We start from the raw sequence: 23,779 nt of genomic DNA on the forward strand, positions 1-23,779 counted from the left end.
CCCCAAAATGACTCCAAGTGAATCCACATACTACTGTCAGAGGAAAAGCAGAACCATCTGGAGGCCTCCAGGAGCCTAAGACTCATTGATAAATTCCGCAGGAGGCCGCCCTCCCGGTGGGATACCCGGTGAGTCAGGCCGCTCCCTTTGAACATGCAGCATGGCCCCTGAACTGTGACTGTCACCGGGAATCGGCACCGCATGCACCTGAGTTGTACCCAGCGGCGCCCACGACGAGCGAGCTGTTTAGCTTCTCTGAGGCTCCGTTCCCATCTGGAAAAAGGGGTTGGCTGTGAGGATTCAATGAGAGTGAACCGCTGGATGACCGACCCTTTCTCAGGGAAGGAAACGCCTTCGGGACTCGGACGAGCTGCCGTGAACATCCAGTCCTTACCCAGTTCCAACAACACGACCGCCCAACCAGTGTTAACTGTCACCGACGTGAGGGATGGTCTCCACATCTCGAGCTGCCCCTTGGATTATAATACGAGCAGCTGCCTTTGTCCTGTGCCAGTCCAGGCATTTGCTGAATCAGCGTCACCGTTTGGTTCGTTGTTTGTCCTCGTCACAGATGAGGAGACCGGGCCTCCAGAAGGGGGAAGCGCAGTAGACGTGTGTTCATTTCTCCTGTTCAACACTGGTCCCCACTCCGCCCGATAACAGTACCCTGATTTCTTTGGGGAAGGTGCCTCTTCCCAGTGATGGGCTGGCTGGTAGGATTACCAGTCAAGGCACCCTCATTCTCTGGCTGAGGAATGGGTCCCAGACCCAGCTCAGCCCACCAGACACTTTCTCTCTCAAAAATCAGAGTTTTTATCTCAAGCAAATGGTGGAAAGCACTAAAAATGGCTGAGGCCGATTTCCCCGGGCGGAGGAAGGGGCAGGGGTAGTGTGTAAGGAGACCCTCTTTGTTCCTAATGATTGGACTCCCCTCTGCCCGGACCCATGCCGACCCCCAGGCAGCCTTATCTGTCTATTTGGTCCTTCGCTTTCCTTGCAGTTCTGAGACCCCCGCGGGCCTGCCCTTTCCCACACAAGTTAACCAGATTGGCTTCTCTCATGTGCCTCCCCCAAACTCTGGCCCCTTGGGCAAGTCACCCAAACTTCCTCGTCCTCAACGTGTAATCGACTAGACGAGGCCTGTGGCAAAGGCCTGAGATGAATTCGGGTTCGTGTTCTCACGTTTTCACTTGATTCACTTACTGTGTGACACGGGACCATTTACCTGGCGCCGAGTCTCAGTTTCCTAATCTACAGAAAGTGGGATTAGTACCGTCCATCCCGCAGATCGCGGGGAGAGCGAAACGCATTGTGTCCGTGAACCTGACGCACAGCGTTCCTTTGGCGAACGCTTCGTTTCCCATGCTGCTCCCTTTGCAGGTCTGTGGGTCTAAACGCCTCACTGCGATGATCCGCCAGCCTAAAGCAGATCAAGGTCATGAGCACCGGCTCTGATGAGCAATTCCCGTGGCCTACACTCCTGATTGTCTACACGGCAGCCATTGCCAGCCTCGTTCTTCATAGCCCATCTCTCCCTACAGAAGCTCCAAATTCTAGATACTTACTTTCCCAGACTCCTTTGCGGCTATCAGTGGCCGTGTGGCCCAGGTTGGCCAATGAGATGACAGTAAAAAGTGTCTCTCTTATTTCATTGGCCTCTCTGGGGGCTTTGGGGAAATATGTGTTTCTCTGGAAAAAAAATAAGAGGCTGTGAATAAAGCCCACTTTCTTCCCACCTGTGGGTGTCATTACCTGAAGGTGCAATGTGCAGAGAGGAGGCAGGGGACTTGCCTCGTGGGCCTGCGCCTCGTGCAGCCCCTCTAAAGGGCCCCAAACTTGGGGTTTAATGCTCCGTGGTTGCCATCTTAAAATTCCAAATAATTTTACCTTTGAATTTGTGTGCCGTAAGTGAAGTCCGGTGGGACAGCGAGGCACGTGCTGGAGGCTCGGAGCCTGGGTTCACACGTGGCCCCGCCTCCCACCGCCTCCCCCATTTCCTGGGAGGGGTCTGGGCCCTCTGCTCCCCGCCTGGTGCTCCAGTCCCCAGCCATGTCGCTGCGTGTCAGTCCTATGGCTGGGGGGAGAGGACCCCAGCAGCCACCACGGCCAGTCTCGCAGCAGGGACCCCCGACTCACTGTGTGCCGTGGTGAGGAAGCATGACGTTACATAGCAACTGAAAACACTATGGCAGTTTGAGAAAGATACTACGGAAGGAAGGAAACTATTTTGTACTTTAGTACCTTTTACAGCGCTTTTTTTTTCTTGCTTGCTTTTTAAACAAGAGCCCTGCATTTTCATTGCATCAGGCTTTGCGAACTACGTAGCTGGCCCGGCCGAGAAACAGGTTGGGATGACGCAGCCCTGGAAAAGTCCCCTTCAGTCCCTTTCAGCCGTTCGCAGAGAGGACCATTACCTTCATCGTTTAAGCCGCCATCAAATAGGTGTCTTGTTACTTGCAGCCAAAAGCATCCTGACACCGAGCCGTGCTATTGTTTCAGGATGCTGCAGTAGACTTCCGAGCACCAGCTGCTTACCAGTCAGGAGACAGCAGTATACGTGTTTTTTTTTGTGGAAAGATAATGGTCTTTTCATTACATCTAGTCTCTCTGGAAGGAATAACCAGCCCCTTGTCCTTGGTACCTCCTGGAATTCTAAACGTGCCCCCCACGTTGCTCTGAGGGTCACTTTCTGGCTGTCCATGTTCTTGAGGACCCTCTCTCTAGTCACTGCCTGGACAAGAAGGCGGTGAGTGGGGGTCAGACACCAGCAGGGCCCTATCGCTTGGCTCGGGATCCTATGTTTCATTCTCATGCCCGAAGTGAAACCTTCCCCTGACACGCCATCCTCAGCGGAGCCCCCTGGTCAGTACCCGAAGGCCAGAGGGCCGATGCCCACCGTTCTGCTGAGGCCCAGCTACAGCCGATGCGGACAGAGCCCTGAGCCCAGCATGATGTTCCCTGCTGGTCTGTAGAGCTCAGTTACTCTTCCCACATATTTTTCCAGGAGCCCTGCTTCCTATTTGCCCAGAGAACATTCCCAGAGTACCCTTCGCCTGTCTCCGGGCCAGCCATCCATGCCGCGGCCTGAGCTGTGGGAGGTGGGAGCCCTTGGAATTCTCACTGCCCCCGCTGCCAGCCTGGCAGGGGACAGCTCTTACTCCCGCTGTCAGAAATGCACCTTGGCAGCCATTTGGGAGAAGCCAGGCTGCCCTTCCTGGTAATGGCCATAACTGCAGCCAATTTTCCGTAATTGGTGGCATTTGCCAGGGAATTCCTGCCTGTCGCAACAGCCCCTTCGTGCTGCCTTTGATCTCTACCAGTCTCTGAGAGGCACAAATACCATTGTCATCTTCAATTACTCCAAGGGGTAGCGTGGCCCTGACCTTGCCACCAGACGTCCCCAGCCCTCCCGAGGCAGCATCGGCCATGGAGGCCGGCCAGGCGAAGGGCAAGGGGGGTCCCCAGGCCCGTTCCTGGAAACCCGACTGATGTGACGTGTGAAAATGCGCCTCCAGAACTGAGAGCCGGGGGGAACATGCCAGCAAATTATAGAAAGTACAGGTCACTGAGCACTGCTCTTTTCCTAAAACCTCTCAGCACCTTCTCTGCCAGGATGTGTAATTGTCCCCGTTTCACAGAGGAGGACACGGAGGCTCAAGAGAGTGGCAGAGCAGGGGAAAGGCATGGCCGGCTTGGAGGTGGCAGGTGTGTGGTGGTGAGTGGTGTCCGGCCCAGGTTTGCCTGGCTTAAGGTCAGAGCTGTTTCCATGTCGCCCGGCTCCTAGGATCTGCGGGTGAGATCCAGCGCCGCCTTCCCTACGAGGCGCTTAGCTCCTTGAGGATGGGAATGGGGTCTCATTCAAATCCGTGGCCCCCCACAGCGCATCATACAGAGAGCCGGGCGCAGTGCAAAGGCTCAGCCCCGTGTCTCCGAGCCCCAGGGACCAGGTCCTCGGTCTTTCTTTGTCTATCACACTCGCTAGCCCCCGCCAGGTGTTCCAGATCTTCGTATGTGGGTACTCAGTCTTTGCCTAGGACGCCCTGTCGATTTTACCTAAAAAGACAATCCGTAATCCAGCCACGTCTTCCCGCCTTCGCTGCCACCATCGTCTCACAGAGATGGTGCCAGCTGCTTCCTGACAGTCTCCTCGCGCCTGCCCTGCTTCCCGCCGCGGTCTAGGCCCAGCCAGCAGCGGGACGGCTCTGCTAACACCTAGGTCAGATGTCACCGCTTTATAGCTGCGACCGTCCTGAGGCTCCTCCCTCCCCCACGGGGAGGTTCACTGCGGCCATTGCTACAGTACCTGACATCCGTGAAAGGGGACTGCCACCATCAGCGAAATGATTAGGGCCCAACCCATGGGCCGTGGAAGCACAGGGCAGGGGGATTCATTCTGACCGAGGGATGGGAGGGCTTCCTGGAGAAGTCGTCATTGGCGTTATGCTTCAAACCCTGAGTCTACCTATGGTGGCTCTAGGGGCCGGAGCCTTGCCGATGACAGTGTCTGCAGGGCCACAGGCGAGAGTGTCCCCTGAGGGCCGGACCCAGCTGCTGGCGTACACATGTTCCTGCCACCAAACCTTTCCTGCTCCCCTGCGGGCGGCTCTGGGCAGGTTCTCAGGACGCAGCCCAGGACGCAACATCCTCACGATTAACAGCTACGCCAGTGAGAAGGCGCTTCGGGAGCAGCAGGAGGATTATTGTTATTTAGCACGCAGTAACAAACAGCGACACCGGCCCTTCCTGACCTGGGGTCAAGTTCAAGAGAGGCAATCATTTTTAATATTAGCTTGAACTAAAGAAGGTCCACATCCAACTACAAGAGTCCAAATCGGCAGCAAGTCAGCGCAATGTTCCGTGTTGCTTTGAGCTCTGGGTCCCTGCGTGTTACGTACATGCTCTCATTCATTCCTTCCTCACGTAGTCCTGCAAGGTGGACACTATTACCTGCACTTTCCAGACCCTGGGAGGTAAAACCCTTTTGCTCAGTCACCTCTAGTGAAGGGCAGAGCCAAGATCCGAACCAGGCCTGTTCACCAAAGCGCATGCTCTTAGCGCTGCAATGGGCCACCAGCCCGGGAGGCTTGCAAAGCCACACAAAATCACAAGCAGGTTTCAATGTCAGGGCTGCTTCAGGACCCACTGCCTCTTATAGCTCAGGCTGGTGAGCGGGTGAGCACTGACCTGAACTGGAGGTAATCCTGCCCCTCCCTCACCGCACTGCCCACTGCTGCCCTCCCTCTGGGCTGAGGTGGCTGGGCACACACCCAGAGACCTTTGTACTGAAGTTAGGAAAGTTATTTAACAAGAAACTGTTTGCAGTGTGTTTTTCCTCTTGCCAGACAGAGGCTTCTGGGTAAGTAACTCTGCAAACTGCTGTGCTAGTTCCTTGCAGAAGCCAGGTGATTTTTATTCTCTCTCTTCCTTCTATGACAAGTCCCCCTAAATAGCTCTATGGCCACTTCCTTTCTTTTTTGGAATCATATATCTTTAAACTATGTCTATACCTATATTTATAGGTGTATGTGGGTGCTATGCCCCCGCCTTTATCTAAGCATTTCGAGAGGAAGCTAGGATCTAAAGCTGCAAGTAAGAGTGCTCTGTTTGTCTACCTAGGACCTCAAAAATAATTCACAGTGAGCAGGTCAGGTTCAATGCGACGCTTCCACGAAATGAACTTCTGGCCCCGGGAACACATGGTGAGAAAGTGCCCACTCTAAGACTGTGGGGGCTCACCAGCTCTGTGAGCAGTCCCCCCTTTCTTGCTCAGGGCAGAGGGACTTCTATTGTGCTGTTAATCATGTGGGCTTCAGCATCAGCAGGGTCGGGGGTCAAATCCCAGTTGCCTTGGGCGAGTTTTCAGGGCTCTTTAACCAACCTGGCTGCAATTTCCTCGGTAAATAGTGATGACGATGTTTACCTGGCAAGATCTGGGGAAAACTGATGTCATAAAGCCCACAAAGGGCCAACCCGGAGCCAGACACCTAGCTGGCTCTCCCCCTCTTCGTGGACCTTGCTGAGTCTCTGGGAAGCTCAGGCTTGTGGGCGGTGCTTGGCAAACGCACAGCGCGGCACCGATGGGTCGCTGGCTCCTGCCGGGGGCATGTTCTCGGCAGTGAGGCCCCAGAAAGGGATCAGGAAGGGATGAACTGGGGACGCGCTTTTATGGGCACGCGCTGGCTCGCACCCGATCGCCATCTTGACAGAGCAGTTTTCCCAGGTGCTGGCGCGACAGCTTGTGGAGCTTGCGGATTCTTTGCTTCGGTTTGCTCCCTTCCGCTCACCTCGCCTGATGGCTGGTCACTTTGTGCTTCTGTGCCAGCCCCACCTTGGCAAGCAGGGACAGGGACGTGGCTTTCGAGCTGCTCATTTTCTCCCTGTGCTGGAAACGCGGAGGGCGGGGACGAAGGAGAAGACACCGATTGCTCTGTTTAATCGACAAATATTTTTGAAGTTCCCAGTAAGTGCCAGACACTGGGCCGGGCACTGGGGACAGGTAACGACCAATGATGAAGACGCCGTCCTCACAGAGCTTCCATTCTCTTATGGAAGGCTGAATGAACAAATAGATAGATAGTTAATAAAATGCAGGGCGGCCGTAGTGCTACGAAGAAACACAAAGAGCAAAGGATGGGTGGAGTGAGGGCCTGAGCTGGGGCTGTCTGGACAGAGTGCCTCGGGGTGGCTGCTCTTAAGAGATTACATGTGAACAACAACTGGAAGGAGGATGTGAACCATGCGAGTATTCGGGGAGAAGGTTTTCTGGCAGAAGGTGATGACTTTGTATTAGTCGGCTATTCCCGCAATGATGTTGTATAACAAACATCCCCAAAATCAGTCATTTAAATCAACAATGATTTCTTTTGGATGATGCCTCTGCAGGCCAGCTAGTGGTTGGCTGGACTCGGGTGGCCTCAGCTGGGCTTGGCTCCAAGCTGCATATCTGTGTCTCTCAACCTCTTTGAATCAGCAGGTGAGGGAGGGGATGGTCTCAAGTAGGAGACAGGAGAGCAATAGGACAGGCAGAAAGAGGTGTGTTCCCTCAGGGCGTAGGTTTGGAACTGGCACTGTAGCTTCTACTCATGTTCCATTGACCAAAGCACAAGACACGGTCAAGCTCAGCACCCAGAGGAGTATACTCGACTGCTAGTGAAAGCAACTGCGAGGTCACACGGCAAAGGGCATGAATCGGCAGAGGAGTAAGCACCGGGAACAGGGATGCTACTTTTCATAAGAGGGCACTCACTAGCTTTGTGTGTTTGAGTATCAGCCGCAGTCCAGTATGGCTAAAGCGGAATGAAGAAAGTATTTCGAGGTGGAGAACAAAACAGTGATCCACCATGTTAAATGCTACCAAGAAGATGAGGACGAAAATGGACCATTAGATTTGGCGATTTGGACGTCCAAAGGCTGTTGACTGAACGTGAGAGTTGGGTGGATGAATTCCCTTCACACACTGTCAAGCGCAGGGCATGCTCACTGTCAGACGCAGCACTCACATTGGTTACTGGTGCTCCACAGGGAAGAGGCCCCTAATACCTCTTGAATCACAGAAGTGACGACCCAAGAGAAAAATGAAGGAAAAACCATCATCACTCAGCCCAGTTATAACGGCCTCACGATCCTGCGATTTGCCAGTCATGGTACTTGGATGCTTCGCTATGAAGCCCCGCTGTGAACCACACTCTCGCTATCACTCACTGGTCTATATTTTCAGGTGAATGAGGTAGAAAATGAGGCTCAGGGAAAATTTTTTTTATGCAGAGAAAATCCCTGAGCTTCATTGTATTTTATTACTGTTGGTGAGGATGTTTCAAAATTTATTTTTCAATTACGGTTGACATACACTATTATATATTAGTTTCAGGTAGACACCAGAATGGTTGGACGTTTATATAACTTACAAAGTGATTCCCCCAATAAATCTAGTACCCACCTGATACCATACATAAGTTATTACAACATTATTGACTATATTCCCTTTGCTGCATTTTAGCTACCAAAGCCTCATCGAAGTGCTTAGTGGGAGTGGTAACTTAGGGCAAGAGTCACTAAGGAGAATTTCACTTCTTTTTTTTAGCACATTGATTGATTGATTGATTGGTTTTTTTGATTCCCAGATGGGTCCATTCACTTATCGCTTATTCATTCAACCATCCTTGCTGAGTACAAGTACATTAGGGCTATGGAAAAGCATAAGACCTGGTTCAAAGTTGTGTGTGTGTGTGTGGGGGGGTGTGTTTGGGGGTGGGGGGACATGACAGTACGGGAAGGCCACGCAGTGGGGGGTTGGAGCCAAAATGGAGGCAGGTTAGATGCTGCAAGGAGAGTCAGAATGAGAGCGCGGTCGGCTTCCTCTGGAGATGTTGGAACGCACGGCCACTATGGCCACGGGTTGACCGGCGAGCGAAGGAACTGGTTAAGTCCTCCAGACTTAAGTGGGACGGGAAGTCGTCCAGGGCAGATGAAAGAGCATGGACGAAAGCAGGAAACCGCAAGGCATCTGGAGGGCTTAGACCACAAATGGAGGGAAGACCGTCAAGGGCTGAGTCTGGGCCTCTAAGGATAGTAATTATTAGTGGTAATGGTAGCGCTAGCTAACGTTTGTTCAGGCCGTTGAATAGTGACATTTGTGACATGGTTGCTGTGTGCTAGGCTCTTTTAAACGAGGAGAATACCGTGTCCTGTAGCATTTAGGCGGAACTCTTTCATTCCCCATTATCAAGGCCGCAAGATGATGGCTCAGGAACAGACCCCCCACGTTCCGGAGTGGGCACCAGACCACGAGGCGGAACTTCCCAGGAGGTGGCTGACCCTGATTCATGAGCGTTGTCTGCTCTGCTCATCCACCAGAACCCCAAGAAGAAGCCGGGGGACCTGAGGATTCCTTCCACGACAGGGTCCCTGCAAGCTGCGCCCCGCCCTACCTCCCGCCCCTGCCCCCTCCTCCAATCAGAGAAAGGTGGGCGGAGCTTCTCTCTCACCTAATGCTAGTTGGAGAGGCTTCAAAAGGATCTCAGAGAACGTGTCATGTGGCTTCCATAGCGTCAGAGAGACAGTGGGCAGGTGCGTGACTCATCCTTAAAAAATTTCAAGGGCTTTTGGAGGCTTGTAGGAGTGGCTTTGGCAGCACAACCGTCCTGGTGTTGATAATGGGACAGGGGTGTAAGAACATTCCCCAGGGACCACAATGCCCCCGCCCTCTGCTCCCTGCATCAGGCCCTGGCCAAGGGGAGAGAAGCTCTAACTTCGAAATTAAGAGTTTTTATTATTACACTGAATCAACATAATAGTTATTCAAATGAGGTCAGGAGACCACTGTGACCGTAGGATTATCATCAGTAGTGGTATTATCCTAGAGTGAGCAGATGAGCCATGAAGACTGGCCAAGATTTCAACAGCGGGCAGGGACTGGCCCCAAAGGGCAGGTTTGAGAAAGACTGTGGAAGGGGTTGGGGAGCTCTTCGCACTTACCTTCAAGCTCTGTCACGTGACAGGGCAGTTATAGGCTGCCCAGCAAGCACTCCAATGACGTCAGTTCTTTTCTTACTATTTTACAGATGAGGAAACTGAGGCACGATGGCGTTGAGAGGATAGATTGGAAGTGGTAGGGGGCTTGTGGCAGCTCCATAATTTCAATATAGGACAGGTTGATGGACCTCCCTGGGGTGGAAGGGCAGAAAAAGAGACTCGACTGGAGCGGCTCTCAGGACAAGCAGGCTGCTCCCGCCACCCCCGAACTATGTCCCCGTGAAGTGGCTTGGGAGGGAGGAGGCGGTAGGAATTTGGCCCCCTTCCCCTACAAAGCTGGATCTGGGGCCCCCACGGGGTGAGAGCTGAGGTGATGTAACAGTCCTGGGGTGGGTCTGGCTACCTAGACCTTGCCCTTGGGATGGACATGCCAGGAGGAATTCAAGAGATGCGAAAGGTCGGAAATGTACCCCAGAGTGTGGCTGAGGGGAAGAGAGAGGGCAGGAAGACGCCCACCCAGATTTCTGCTTCAAAAAGGAAACATTCCACGCAGGTAGAGAGGAAAAGCCAAACGCCCACGGGTCGGGAGTCCCCGGAGACACGTGAAACAAGGCGTCTAGAAACACGAGCCCCTGGAAATGGGGCTTGAGCGTTTCGGTCATCTGCACGGCTCAGAGGAGCAGGGGCAGGGGCGGGAGGAGACAGCGCCCGGTGGGAAAACCTCAAAACCTCAGTGCAGAAGAGCCGCCCCGCACCCCCTCCTCACGGTAAGAGCGTAAGAGCCCCGGCATCCCAGGAAATAGCACTCCGGCCCTCCGACAACGCCTTTCAGATGTTTACACAAGTTTAGAGAGGAAACCAGAGGCCCATCTGTAAAATCTCGCCACTCCCAGAGCTGCTTTGTGCTTCTTTACAGAAGGGTCAACCCCTCCCCGCCGTCTCACCTGCTTGGATGGGACTCCAGGAAACGATCTATAGGAACAACCTATCCCAGAGATAGCCCTTATTTGTTTAACATTTTACTAGCCCCACCTGGCTCCGGTGATATTTACAAATGCCCATTACATGGCTGAGCCTCTAGCAACTGCAGCAATTTTGCACATCAGCCTCCCCGACCAGAGAGGAACAACTGAATTCTGCATAGCCCGGTGGCATGGGGGACACAGACCTGGGCAGCTCTGCAGTCCCAGCTGTGCCGATGACTGTGGGCCCCCAGGCAAGTCACATTTTCCTTCTGAGAAACGGGCATGTGACTCATACCTTTCTAAGGCCCTTAGCAGGTGGTTGTGAAGATTAAATGGGACAACAGGTAGGCCTTTACCAGTGGTGAAGTGCACACGCAGGTATAGACATGGGTCTTATTCTAAACCTACAAATAGCTCCCTCTCCTCTTAAAAGTTTACGATGGTTCTCGAGTCACTAGGGGTGGATTCTGCACCATGTGCGGGTGTGGGACCAGGGCACAGAGCACCAGGAGGTATTCTCGGGACCCTCCCGGCCAGCTGTACCTGTCCCCAGGGGCCAGGTAAGAGAAGGTGGCTGGGCCAGCGTAAGCCACACTCAGGGCAGATCTGAGTGCAGCCCTCCTGCAAGCCTCAAACAGCCCGATGGCGGCTGTCACATGTGAAATGCCTCGTCTGGCAGAGCTGGCATTTAAAGCCTGCTCGCCTGACGCCGATCCAGGCTCTGTCCAGCATCAACAGCATCCACACTCCCCAGGCATTGTGCGATTGATGACGCCACGGCAGGTGAAGCCCATGCTGCTGACAGTCTAGAAGCTTACCGTTCAAGAATCTGCCTCCACAGATATTTATTTCTTGGAAAACTGACAGTTCTTTTAAAATCTCGACAATTTTTTAAAGTCATTTTTAGTTAAAAAGCTTTCTAAATCATATCATACATGACTCTACTGCCTCAATAGAATACAGACATCCCTCAAGTTTCTAATAAACTTGAATCCCCGCGCAAAGATACTGCATAGAAATGACATCAAACAAATCTGATTTCTCCATAGAAACAATGTCATAATGATGGACTATGTCCCTCACCAAGGGTCCTATTTTTAATAAGAATGAACATAAACGATCAAATAATTGCTCATTAATTAATGCAGGGGTCCCCAACCCCTGGGCCATGGACAGGTACCATCCATAGCCTGTTAGGAACGCACAGCAGGAGGTGAGCGGGAGGGTGAGCCAGCGAAGTTTCGTCTGTATCTACAGCCACTCCCCAGCGCTAGCATCGCCGCCTCAGCTCCACCTCAGATCATTGGGCATTAGATTCTCATAGGAGAACTAATCCCTGGGGCCAAAAGGTTGGGGATCACTGAATTAAGGTAATTAGGTGTTAAAACCTAACGCAGTGCCTGGCACCCAATAGATACTCAATAAACTTTTTCCGAATTGATGAAGGAACAAATATATACTAGATGACATAAATCTTGGGACCCTCCTGGCTAGCTGTACTAGTCCCCAGGGGCCAGATAGGAGAAGGTGGCTGGGCCAGCGTGAGCCACACTCAGGACAGGTCTGAGTGCAGCCCTCCTGCAAACCTCAAACATCCCAAGGGTGACTGACATAAATCTATAAAGTAAAATATAGCAAACGATAATGTTTGTTTACTAGCTATCCCAGGACAGGGACCGGGTACCAGGGAATCCTGAGAGATAAGCTGTGCAGGGTCTAGAAAAGTTACCTGAAGCCTTGAGTTGGAGGGACAGGGGGCTTGTGCAAGAGCAGGACTAATTAATTTCAGATTTTCTATTTCTTCCTGAGTCAGCTTTAATAGGCTGTGTTTTTCAAGTAATTGGTCCATTTCAACTAAGTTGTTAAATTTTTTCACGTAAAATTATTCTTTATCACCCATTTAATGTTTATAATATTTATAGTAATGCTCCCTCTTCCGTTCCTGGTGTTGGTAAGTTGTGGGGTTTTCTCGTTTTTTTTTTTTTTTCTCTTTTCTTTGTCAGTCTAGCTGGGGATTTATGCATTTCATTAATCTTTTCAAAGAAACAACTTTTGGCGTTGCTAATTTTTACTACTGCTTGTTCATTTTCTATTTTCTTGATTTCTACTCATGTTTATGACTAAAGTTTAATATGCTCCTTTATCCTAGCTTTTTAACATGAAAGCATAGTTTACTGATTTTAAAACTTTGTTTTTTTTTTAATAAGGTAAGCATCGAAAGGTAGAAGTGTTTTAGCTGCATCCCACATATTTTACTGTCATATTTTCATTATTATTCAGTTCAAAATATTTTCTAATTCCCTGCTTGATTTTTTCTGACTCATGAGTAAAAGTACTGAAGAAAATATGAAAGTGTTAAATAAAGAAGGGTCAGTAATAGCACTGTTTTCATCCATACTGTAGCCTGAGGCAAAAGAAAAAAATCAGGAATGCTGATTCTGTAATTATTTAAAAATTTGACATTTTGTTCCTTACGGACTTTTTTGGCATTAATTTTGATTTAAAAAATCATTGCCTCAGAATAGTATTTATTTTGGTTATAAGCCTTCTAGGTGCCCCTTAAATTTTGCACCCAAGATGAGTGCCTCACTCTACCGAGTCTTGGTCCTGGTTCTATCGGTTATTCACAGGGTAACTGTTAAGATTTCTGACTATGGTTATGGATTTGCCTATTTCTCCCTCTAATTCTGTGAATTTTTGTTTCACCTGCTTCAAAGCTTTCTTATCCATACAATATAAATTAGGTTATTATGATTTCTTTTTATGAATTGATCCTTTGACTATTGTGGACTGTTCCTCTTTTTCTCTGGCATTATCCCTTTCTTGTGAAAGTTACTTGATCTGGTATTAGTACATTCACACTAGCTTTTTCATACTCAGTATTTTCATGTTCTACATATTTTTCTGTCATTTGACTTTCAGATCTATTTTCTTCATTATAAAGTTTTCTGTTAACAGCATAGAGCTGGGGTCCTGCTTTTATTTTTTATAGTTTACTCTTCGATCCAGTCTGATAACCACTGTCTTTTAATGGGAATGTTTATTTTATATGTAAAGGAATCGTTGATGTGATCGGGTATAAGCCTCCATTTTCCATTTGTTTTCTTTTTCTCTCTTTCCCTCTTTGCTTCTTTATTTCTTCTTTCAGGATTTCTTTTGGGGCAAATAGAGTAATTATAGCATTCCATTTTCTCTCCTCTATTGCCATTTCAGTGTTTGCATTACTTTTAGGGGTCACTTTAGGTATCATAATCTGCACTCTGAACTGATTACAGTTTACTTCAAATTAATCTTTTACCATTTCATGTAAAATGCAAGAACAGCAGTGCCATAAATCTATTCTCTTGTCCTTCGTGCTTTTCTTGTCATATATTGTACTTCTGCATAAATTATAAACCCCGCATGTGATTTTTTTTCTTTAAATGCTTAACCACATTTTAAAGAAATCAAGAAAAAAGTCATTCGTATGTACCACATGACGAATGTTCCCAGCACGCCCTCCCCTTCCTTCAGATCTGTGTTTCCATCTGCGTCCGTTCCCTGGAGCCCGAAGAATTTCTTGTACCGTTTCTCGCAGTGTGGCTCTGCTGGCGGCAAGTTCTCTCGGTGTTTGTTTATCTGAAAATGTCTTGACACCCCTGTATTTTTGGAATATAGATAGAATTCTAGTGAAAATGTCTTGACTCCCCTGTATTTTTGGAAGATAGATAGAATTCTAGGTTGGCAGTTATTTTCTTTTAGCATTTTAAAGATGTAATTCCATCGTCCTCTGTCTTCTTACGTTTCTATTGAGAAGGCAGCTGTCACTTCTATTATATTACTGTTTCCCGTAATTAATGTATCTTCACAAAAAATGCTAGATGCTCTTAAGATGTTCTCTCTATTCTTGTTCTTCAGACATTTGATGGTAATATGGATTTCTTCATATTTTTCCTGCTTGGGGTTTGTTGACCTTTTTTGGATGTGTGGATTGTTGAAAATTTGAAAAGAAAAAATGTGCCCATTGTCTCTCCTGTAGTTTTTCTGTCCCCTTTTTTCACCCTTGTCTTTTGAGACTCTGATTAAACATATGTTAGCTTGTGGGATCTGTACCTCTGATCATTTAGGCTCTCTTCACTGTTTTTATTTTTTCTTTTCCTTGTTATTTTCTCAGTTTGGATATTTCCTATTGTTCAAATTCACTGATCATTTTTTTCTGCTATATCCAATTGGATTTAAGTCCATTTAATAAATGTTTACAGTTTATTGATATATAATTGGCTACAGTAAATTATACATATTTAAAGTGTAAACTTGGAAGAATTTTGATATATGTAAACAACCATTAAAAAATCACCCCAATTAAGATAATGGGGTTACTTATCACCCCCTAAAAGTTTTTTCATGCTACTTTGAAATGCATTTTCCTCTCCCACCCTCCATCCCCAGGTAACTCCTGATCTGTTTTCTGTCACTGTAGAACAGTTTGCATGTTCTAGAACTTCATACAATTAGAATCTCACAGAATGTCCTCCGTTTTCCTTTCTGGCTCTTTTCTTAGAGCGTAATTATTTTCTGCTTCATCCATATTGTCACAGGTGTCAATAACATTCCTATTTGTCACCAAGTACTGTCATATAGACACACCATGGTTTGTTTATCCATTTCCGGTTTTGGATATTACAAACAAAGTTGCCATGAACAATCTTATATTGGTCTTTATATGGAAAATATGCTGATACCCGTTTTGCGTATATTCCTAGGAGCAGAATAGTTGGATCATATGTAGGTGTGCTTTTAGCTTGAAACCCCCAAACTGTTTTCCAGAGAGGTTACCCTATTTTATATTCCCACCAACAGTGCGTGAGAATTCTAATTGCTCCACCTCCTTGGCAATAGTCGACATAGTATTTTTAAATGAATGAAGAACACTGGAAATTATAAATATGTGAGTAAATATAAGACATATATTTTTTCTTTTAAAAATCTCTTTAAAAGATAATTAAATGTTTAAGGTGAAAATATAATATATTATGGGATTTATAAAATATTTAGAAGTGAAAATGTGTGACAAATTAGTACAAAGCCTAGGGGAGAGGAAATGGAAGTATACGTTTGTAAGTTTCTTATATAATATGTGAAGTTATATAATATCACTTGAAGGTAGACTGTGATAACTTTAAAGTGTGTATTATTACCTTAAAGTAGCCATTCAAGAACAGAGGTATAGCTAAGACACCAACAAAAGAGATAAAATGAAATAAAAAATGCTGGACGTGGTTCCATAGTGTAGCAGTTAGCATGCCCGCTTTGCACGCAGAAGGTCCTGGGTTCATGCCCCAGTGGAGCCACAGTCCATGGTTTACAGCCACGCCACCCTGAACAAGCCCGATGTCTGATCTTGGAAGATAAGCAAGGTTGGGCCTGGTTAGTACTTAGATGGGAGACCACCTAGGAAAACCAGGTGCTGTAGGCATAAATAATAATAATAAACAAGAAAAAAAGAAACAAAAAATTCAATCTAAAAGAAGGCAGGCAAGAGGAAAAAGGGAACAAAGAACAAATGGGACATTATCAATCAATGTGACTTAGTTGAAATTGATAGAACCTTCACCCAAGGGCAGCAGAATACATACCCCTTTCAAAAACATATAAAACATTTACCATGGTAGACTATATTCTGGGCTAAAGAAAAAGTGTTAATAAATGTCTAAGGAGTCCAATGATACAAAGTATGTTCTGTGCCAGGGAAATTAAATGGAATTAAATTAGAACCCAATACCCAACAGATATCTGGAAAATTCCACAATATTCAAAATAGAATGACGCACTTCTAAAAAAACTCATAAGCCAAAGAAGAAATCAAAAGGGAAATTAGGAAGTAATTTGAACTGAATAAAATTTTAAAAAGGCATATCAACATTTGTAAGATGCAGCTAAAGTAGTATTTAGAGGGAAATTTATAACACTCACTGCCATTAGAAAAGGGAAGTCTCAAAGGAATGACCTGAGTTTTCACATTAAGAAACAAGAAAAGGGAGAGCAAATAAAGCCCAAAGTGAAAAGAAGGAAGGAAAGAATTAAACTTAGAAATCAATGAACCTGAAAATTAGGGGGTGGGGTGAGGGAGAAAGAGAAAGAGAGAACCAAACTTCTCTGAGATCAATAAAATTGCGTGTTTCCTTTTTTCCCAGAGTCGTATTCTCTCCAGGCTTAGTTATTTTCCAGTATCTTTGAACTTTTTTTTTTTAAAAAAAGTATGTTGCCCAGAGTTAATTATCATAACCAGGTGGGTTAGTCTGATTCAAGCGATCCCCATACTTACTCTAACTGGAACCCTGATTCGTTATTTTCACTAACGACGGCAGCCTTCCCTCCTCCTTCTCATTTGCTATTTCTAATTGTCTGTGACCCAGGAGATGGGAGGATCATCCTTGTAAAAACGAGAGTAAATGGCTCTGGCAGGCTTGCTTGTGAATAAGGTCTCTGCGTTTCAGTTCAAAAGTCTCTCTTGTTAACTCCTAGGGGGCAGTACGACGTAATGAAATGGAGATGGGCCACAGAGTCTTGACCTGTGTTTGAATCCTGGCTTTATGGATTTGGGCAATGGACCTTATCTCTCTGGACTAAATTTCCTCACCTGTAAAATGGAGTTGATATGAACCTCCACATTATCGTAGCAATAGGAGGATACAACGTAGTGATGGTGCCTGGTACAGATACGGCGTATGGTAGGTTCTCAGCACAAATGGCCTTCTGTCCTCTCTATACCCTTTCTTTCCTATCCGGAGAGCAGCTGTCAATGTAGGGTACCACCAGACAGTTGGGTTAGCATGTTCCTAGGTACTGATACATACTGAGACAATTTGCTCTTTACTTTTCCATCTATTGCGTCCGTTCTAACAAATCGAAAAGGCATCAAAGATTCTATGCAATATTGAAAACACCTCCTGGGTGTCCACTTTATATTAAATGCCTAGGATGAGTGCCTGAGAGCATGGCAGACTACAGAAGTAGCAGGATCTTGTTCAGAGAGTGGTGAAGTCCACCCGCTTACATAGGAAGGGGTGAGGCGCCGCGGCCTGACTTCCTGATGGGCAGCTTTTGGGCAGACGTGTGGATGGCTCGCCTGCCTTGGGTGAAGTGTGGCCTCCGGCAGACCGAGTATCATCCATGCGCCGTCTGCTAAACAGCTGGCCGACTCGGCCAACACCAGACCTCCCCGCTCCTAGCCTCAGAGCGGCTCTTCCATCTGTCTCATTCGCCACCCCGCCCCCTGAAAACATTATTTAAAAATCAAGCAAGGCTAGGGAGTGGCTGCTCCCGGAGTATTTTCGGGGAAAATCATGGATTCTGTTCAATGCGTATGATGTTCTTAAACTGACAAGATCAGCGAATTAAAATTCTATGCGCTCTAGAAGACGGGCTTGGAAACTCTCTTGAGAAGAGAGGAGCCTGGCTAGGTAGGGGACAGTGCAAATGCTATAATATCTGATAGGCGTCTTCAAAGGCGGCACACCGCCCATTCACTGTCCGGTCATTCACTCATTCACTGATTCATTCATTTATGCACATTTATTCCTTTGATTATTTGTTCACTCGTTAAACAAGCATTTCTTGAGCACCTATTATGTACCAGACCTCAAGCTAGATACTGGGGTTGCTAAAGTGAATGTAGTAACCCAGCTTTGCCTGCTCAATATCTACTCCAATTCTTTTGACATCGCTGCTCTGATTTTATTTAGGGGGTAGTCACACCCAATGGGTACAGCCTAAGTAGAGCCGTCATCCATCCAGGTGAGCCTATCCTTCTGCGGTCCAAGAGTTTTCCCCTGAGATTTGAATGCTGAGCAGTGTGACATGAAGATGACAAAGGCTTGTTGTCTTTTATAGCCCTGGCACCTAAAAATAACTCCCTGTGTCCTGCCACCTGGCTCCCTAGAGCTTCCTCTCTTCTTTCTGTGACTGGACTTGAGAGTTTTATTGGAATTCTTTAAGCTTTTCCTACCAGTTCTGTTTTTGCTTAAGTAAACTAGTGTTCATTTCTGTTGCTAGCGAGCTCAGAACCCTAACATATTCTCCGCCTGCCAGGATCTCACAGTCTAGTAGGAGAGACAAGGAAACCAATGGTTTGGGTCCAAGATGCTCTAGTCATGATCAGATTGGGATCTCTGGGAGCCTAGAGAAGCGGCCCCTGTTAATTTCTTATTCTCACTTCTCTTTAACCAAAGAGCCCCCAAAACCACCCCCAGGTGTCCCAGTTATCTGCTACTGTGTGTAACAACCCACCCACAGCCTTGTATCTTAAAATACGGATGCGTCATTTCCTCTCCTGGTTCCCTGATTTGACTGAACTCATTTGGTTGGTTCTTGCTTAGGGTCTTTTATGCTGTTTTCATTTCAGAATTTGGCTGAGGTTGGCACTATATGAAGACTTTACCCTGCAGTTGTCCAAGACAGCGCACACAGCGTGATGATGTGCTGGTCATTGGCGGGGGCGGGGGGCCCAGCGGGGGCATCCATGGATGAGCGCTTCATGTGGGGACTTCTTACAGCATGGGGGCTGGGTTCTGAGAAAGATCATTTCCAGCTCAACCCAAGAGACCCCACTGGGTGTTGCATGGCTTCTTATGACGTAGCCCTCGAGGTCCCAGAATATCACAATGCCACATTCTATTGGTTGAGCAAGTCAGTGAGGCCAACCTAGATCCAAAGAGAGGAATTAGACTCCACGTTCGGATGGGAGAGTGGAAAAGTCACACCACAGAAGAGCACATGGGACAACGGGAGGAACTGTTGTGGCTGCCTTGGGAAAAATAAGACCTGTCTCACTGGCAGTCCTCCTAGAACATTCCTTGGGCCAATAACATGCCCCAAATAGGTGGCAGGTGCTTGGTGTTTGGCGCTGAGTCTCTCCCAGATGTCAGATGTGACTCATTACCATGGAAATACCAGTCGTCAGAGTCTCTTAGCATCGTCATGAAGCTTTGTACCAGAGTCAGGCCAAACTTCAAAGTTTAAATTCATGCTGTTTCTGTACATTACTCTTAACATTGCTATAAGGCAGGGGATATTACAAATGAGGAAACAAGCTCAAATAAATTAAATTTCTTAATTCTAGTCACTTGCTGGAGATTTGCTCTGTGGGCCTCAATGCCTGAGTGGGCTCCCCTAAGAGATGCTTTTTGTTGCTATGGAAATTGGAAGGGCTTGGGGTTAAGACTCAGGTGATTTTGGCTTAGAGCAGGTGCTCCATAAATATTGGTTGAATGACAGAATGATGAATGAATGAATGAATGAATGGACTAATTCATGAACAACATGGCATTCTGCTCAGGGCAGCTTCTGGATCTTTGAAAACTCAATCGCACCTCTTATCACTCTTGTATTACTTAATTTCCGGGAGTTTGGGTAGGTGAAATTCAGGTTTGCTTCAGATCCAGATTGGCAGGAGAATGAGCGGCCTCCCCTTTCTGTTCCTGGAGCAGCTGGGTGCACTCTGTCAGGGTGCCCACCTCCCTCCCTCCGTCCTTTTCAGCTTTCTCTCTCTTACTCCCTCCTCTGCACCAGGCAATGCTCTTGGACTAAGAATATGAACATGGCCATCGTTTCTTGAATATGTCATCATATTTGCTTACACGGCTGTGACAACTTGAGGCTGACCCGAGGGATCACTCATGGCGTATCCCCAATGCGCTGAACTGTGTCTGACCCACAGGACAGTGGCCAGTGTTTATTAGGTAAATAAACAAATGCACAAACGTTCCGAGCCAAGGGTTTTGGAAAGCACACAAGTGTTGCTCCAGCTCCGTGCAAAACAAACACTTGGCTTCAGCTTGGGGTTCGTTTTGTCTCAGCTTCCTGGGTCATTTCAGTTCAGGATTCTGTTGAGGAGTGTGGGGTTTTGCCTGAGCTGGGCTGGGTGGTCCTCTGATTCTGAGAGCTGTTAGCCCAGGGTGGGTGCCTTAATCAGGGGTCAGAGAGGGGCCCGGGAAGGCTTGCTTTTGGGAAGTCCCCATGTCCCAGGCACTAGGACACATCTGAATGGTGTCACCGGGGCTACAGAGGAGGCAGCCTGCACTGCCTGCACGTACCACCTGCCCCAGGCCCGATCTTGACCTCAGGACCCTTACCAGCCGCTGTGCCGGCCTCAGACAATGCACAATGCGAGCTGGCTGCCACAAATGCTCCACTGAGCTACCAGGGGGTTCTGGAGGCGGGCAGAGGGCAGCGCTGTGAGGGCTCTTTGTTCAGAGCTCACGAGGGGGCAGCTACTCAGCCGCCCACACAAACATGCAGAGCTGCCCCTACCCCACCCTCTTAGCCAGGACCAGAACCAGATCACCGCTCCAAAGGAGAGGTCTGGGGACAGGGCACAGAGCCGGGCTCATCCTCAGCTGGAAGAGGGACCGTGCATGTGTGCGATCTCACTCCGTACCTGTGGTCCCGCGAGCCTAGCCTCGAAGTCTGTTTTCAAGTGGGGAAATTGAGGCTCGGAGCACTAGAGCGCTTGGCCAGCGCCGCACGGGGTGGCGGTCCTGAGAAGGACCGAGAAGCCCAGAACCTACAACAGGAGCATAACACCAGCCACGGTGGTGAAGACCACGGAGGACATTTCTGTTTGTGTTGGAAAACAAGGCCGCATGTGTTTCTGATGGGAGCTGTGCCAGAGGTGGGCCAGGTCATGGGAAGAACGTGGGCTTTGGACCAGGCTCACATCCTGGCTCTGTGTGGCCCCGGGCAAGCTGTCTCACCTCTGTGTGCTTGACTATAATCGTGCTTGTGAGGATTAAATAAGATAGTATGTGCCCAGCCCACACACAGAACCCGCCCTCCCTTACATCGCAAGCGTTCAACGAGCGCTCATACGAGAACCAAGTTCTGCAAGCCCTCACTGAGTGCCTTCCCCAGGCGAGACCCCGGTGGGTCCCGAGGCCCAAGCTGAGGTGCCGCCCCCTTCAGGAAGCTGTCCAGATCCTCCCAGGCTAGGCTAAGGGCCTTCCTCTGTGCTCACAGACATCATCGCCCCTGGTGTCTCAAGCCCTTTCAGGGATGATTTTTTCAGAGGAGGGACTTGAGGCTCGGTAAGAGACGGGGCATGGCTTGCCCACAGTCACGCTGTGACTTGCATAAACCAGGTCTCTTCCCCCTGGGGCCCAGAGTTTGGACGACTCCATTTGGGGTTGCTGTTGATGCCATTTTAGCTGTGCCAGGCAATTGAGGAAGCCCTGGGTCCCAGGGGAGAGGCAGCCCCTGCTGGAGTGACAGGGTCTCGGCTGTGTGGTGCCGCGGAAGGAGCCGGGACCTGGGACAAATAGAACTTCAGCTCTGGTGCTTATTGGCTGTGTGGCCTCTGAACCTCGTCTTTCAAAGCTGTAAAAGGGGGTAATTACGCCTAACCCAGAGGGCTCCTGTGAGCTTAAAGCACCTGGCACGTAGTAGGTGCGCAGTGAGAGCGGCTGCTATCATCCCTAAGGATGCAGGAAGCAGTTGTCACACAGGGCTGGCAGGTGGGCCTGGCCTGGGCAACCTGCAAACGCCAGCTGCCTGAGGTCTGCTGTGGGGCCGGGACCGGCCTCCACTCCTGGGGAGTGCCTGGGGCAGCGGCCACACCAAGCATGGCAGGTGTTTGAGCTCTGACAGGGTGAAGGTGGCACTGCCCCCTTCTGGACAGTCTGTGGAGTCGGGCTGTGGGTCCCAGACACCTTGGCACCACTGGTGTCCCTGCAGGAGTGGCCCAAGCCCGGCTGGCACCTGCACTCTCCGGCCTGACTGATCCTTCCGGCTAACGAGCCGCTCACAAAGGCCGCCCGGCCGGCCCCTTTCCCAGGCGAACCCTTTCCCGTCGGCCGAGGGGCCGCGCCCTGCCGAGCGCTGCCTTGCTTGGTTCAGCTGGGTTCATTCTTCTGTCTCCCTGACTTAACGCTTAGCATCTCTCCGCTCGGGGGACAAAAGCGGAGAGTGGTCTGCACAAAGGAGCCGAGGTGTCATCAGAAACGCACCTGCCGACTGTCTGGCCCCCGCAGAGTGCGCGGTGGCTCTGTGCGGCAGACGGAGTGCCAGCCTCCGAGGTAACCTGCCCCCCTGGGGTGCTGGGGTGCTCAGAAGGGGGTCTCACCTGAGAAGCTCTGCCTCCTGCGTCACCTGCCACACGACCTTTCCAACCTTCCTTCCTCGTCATCCCTTGCAGGATCCAGTCAACGAAGGAGGAGGTGCCCACGTTCCGGCGCCCAGCGGGCGCGCAGTAGGCGGCAGTTCCTCTCACTTCCTCCTTACGCCCCCTCCCCACTTCCGCTTCCGCCCCCGTCTGTGTCTCAGCTTCAGTTTGCCTCCGGTGACATGAATAATAAACGACCTTCTCCCCCCACAGCGCTTGCCAGTCTTTAGGCAGATTAGTTCAGGTGGTAAGAATAATAAAAATTACCTGCAAATTTGTCAGCCTTTCTCTACAGAGCTTTTTTGTTTTGTTGTGTTTTGTTTGTTTTGTTTTTTTCAAACCACTAATGTTCTAATTTTCCCCACGGGACTAAAAAAACGCATTCATTCAATTGAAAGCAGTATTCTCAAGTGGGATGGGGGGTGTCTGTCCCCCTCCCCATATGTAGTGAACACTGAGCAGGGGGTCACCAGCCAGGGCCACAGGTCAGGAGGGCTACTTAAAGCATCGCCGGGGTCCTTACCTCCAGGCACACCCGTGGGGCGGAGCAGACAGGCGGTCTTACCTGCAGACCCTTTGATATTTCGTGCTAAGTTCAGGACACATGTTGCTCTGGGCACTCATGTTCCCTAAGAGACCAAGAGACAGGGCTTTGGAGCCTCAGGCTCGAATCCCAGCTCTGCCACTTTCTGCCTGAAGGAGCTCTTGGAATCTGGTTTCCTCATCTGAAAAATGGACATGACAATAGTTACTAGCTCACGTGAGTGATGAGAGATTTACCAAAGGCTATACAGGGCCGACACACAAGAATTGGTCCTCAGTAAATAATAGTGTTTTGTTACTAATAAAATGCATGTGACCATACCTAATGCAATGCACACCCAAACTGGAGCCACGTTAGCTTAATCAACAGTGTAGAAAGCTATCTGCTGGATTTTCCTTCAGAGTAATTAAAAGGTAAAATAATAGATGCGACTTAGATTAGTGTCTGTTTTATTGGTACCGCTACCCGGGAAACTAAATGTGCGTGTGAGTCCTCACGCATGCTTGGTTATTTTGTTTGTTTCTCTGCCTTTATAATCTTTAGAACTGCATTACAGGCGATGCATTTTGATTTCCAAAAAAAAAAGCAAATCAGTAATCAGCTTTATTTCCTATTTCAGCCAGGTTGGGAGAAGTCCATTGGTTTCTCCTCAGTGATAGTCAT

The 23,779-nt window shown here is 48.8% G+C and overlaps 1 long non-coding RNA gene and 1 pseudogene across 1 annotated transcript; one reads left to right on the top strand and one right to left on the bottom strand.

Annotated features, from left to right (window-relative positions):
- Positions 1-7,897: 7,897 nt before the first annotated feature.
- Positions 7,898-22,678, bottom strand: LOC107516320. The gene is made up of 3 exons (XR_001598269.2): positions 22,534-22,678; positions 18,856-19,118; positions 7,898-9,663 (listed from the first exon to the last, which is right to left on the bottom strand). It is a non-coding gene; the product is annotated as an uncharacterized LOC107516320 (long non-coding RNA).
- On the top strand, positions 15,776-15,891 carry LOC118600696 (annotated as a pseudogene).
- Positions 22,679-23,779: the final 1,101 nt, after the last annotated feature.

This window comes from Rousettus aegyptiacus, unplaced genomic scaffold, assembly GCF_014176215.1.
Source record: "Rousettus aegyptiacus isolate mRouAeg1 unplaced genomic scaffold, mRouAeg1.p scaffold_m13_p_3, whole genome shotgun sequence".
In the NCBI taxonomy this organism is placed as follows: Eukaryota; Metazoa; Chordata; class Mammalia; order Chiroptera; family Pteropodidae; genus Rousettus; species Rousettus aegyptiacus.